Consider the following 1561-nt stretch of genomic DNA (forward strand, 5'->3'; position numbering starts at 1 on the left):
TAAGCCCGTGCGCCACAACTACTGAGCCTGCACTCTAGAGCCCGTGAGCCACAACTACTGAGCCCACATGCCACAACTACTGATGCCCACGCACCTAGAGCCCGTGCTCCGCAACAAGAGAAGCCACTACAATGAGAAGCCTGTGCACTGCAACGAAGAGTAGCCTCCGCTCGCCACAACTAGAGAAAGCCCCCGCGCAGCAACGAAGACCCAACACAGCCAAAAATAAATAAATAAATAAATTTATTAAAAAAAAAAAAAAAAAAAGAATGGTGTTCCAGGGACTTCCCTGGCAGGTCCAGTGGTTAAGACTCTGCACTTGCAATGCAGGGGGCGCAGGTTCGATCCCTGGCTGGGGAACTAAGATCCCGCATGCTGTGCCACATGGCCAAAAAAAAGAATGGTGTTCCAAGCTGAGGGAAGAGCACATGCAAAGGTTCAGAGACAAAAGAAAGCAGAGCAGGATTCAGGAACATTAAGAAATTTTTACTGAATGGGACTGGAGAGTGAGTGGAGAAGGTGATGAAGTGGTAGGACAGGTGAGAGATGACTCTGAGTTATTACACCCTTCCTCCCATGCATCGTGAATTTCAAGGCCATAAACTCTCTTACCACCACTAGAGCATATGCTTTCATTTCTTATATGGTAAATACCGAGTACTGAAATTGCTGAGCCCAGGGGTAGACATATGTTTCACCTTTAATAAAAGTTCTCCTCTCTGTCTTTGCTTGTGCTAATTCCTTTATCTAGAATCCCCTTTTCCACCATCTGTATAAGAAAGCTGCTTGATAGCAGTTGCTGAAACTGTGTATTAAGAGTGCCAGGGCAAGACAAGAGGATGACAAGTAGGCAGTAGCCAAGTTGGAGACGGACTGGGGAGGCAAGTCAACAGGAGTGGGGCTCAAAATGCAGAACAAGTACCAAAAGTGGTGACAGTAATTTCAAGAGGACATCTGTGAAACAAGGAGCTTTTAAGAGCAAGTTAGTTTTAAATCACCGTATCCAGCCTTCTTCAGGGTTTTGCACTCCCCTTAAAGCTGCAAGTCTCGGTGCTTATTGCCTAACCAAAGTGCTTTGTTCTTTCCTTTTAATATTCTGTAACATCTGTACATAGTTTTCTTCATTAAATGGTGTGCCAGGCCCTCTTGTAGTCTGGTGATTGAAATGTAAACTGGTATAAACCATTTCAAAGATATTGTGTGACATGTGTATGGAGAACCTTTAATATGTCAATATTCCTTAATCCAGGAATTTCACTAATAATAATAGCTAATTATTAGTAGTTAATTTTATGTGTCAACTTGACTGGGCCACAGGGTGCCCAGATATTTGGACAAACATTATTCTGGGTGTTTCAGTGAGGGTGTTTTGGGGAGATTAACATTTAAATTGACAGACTGAGTAAAGCAGATTTCCCTTGCTAGTGTGGTGGGTCTCGTTCAAACAGTTGAAGGCCTGAATAGAAAACAAAGGCCGACCCTCCCCTGAATAACAGGGAGCTCGTCCTGCCTGACTATTGTTGAGCTGGGGCATTGTTTTTCTCCTGCCTTTGGATTCAAA

General features: G+C 43.9%; 1 non-coding gene across 1 annotated transcript; it reads left to right on the forward strand.

Moving 5' to 3' along the window:
• Nucleotides 1-286: 286 nt before the first annotated feature.
• Nucleotides 287-360, forward strand: TRNAA-UGC (transfer RNA alanine (anticodon UGC)). The gene has a single exon. It is a non-coding gene; the product is annotated as a tRNA-Ala (tRNA).
• Nucleotides 361-1561: the final 1201 nt, after the last annotated feature.

This window comes from Eubalaena glacialis, chromosome 3 (genome assembly GCF_028564815.1).
Source record: "Eubalaena glacialis isolate mEubGla1 chromosome 3, mEubGla1.1.hap2.+ XY, whole genome shotgun sequence".
Classification (NCBI taxonomy): Eukaryota; Metazoa; Chordata; class Mammalia; order Artiodactyla; family Balaenidae; genus Eubalaena; species Eubalaena glacialis.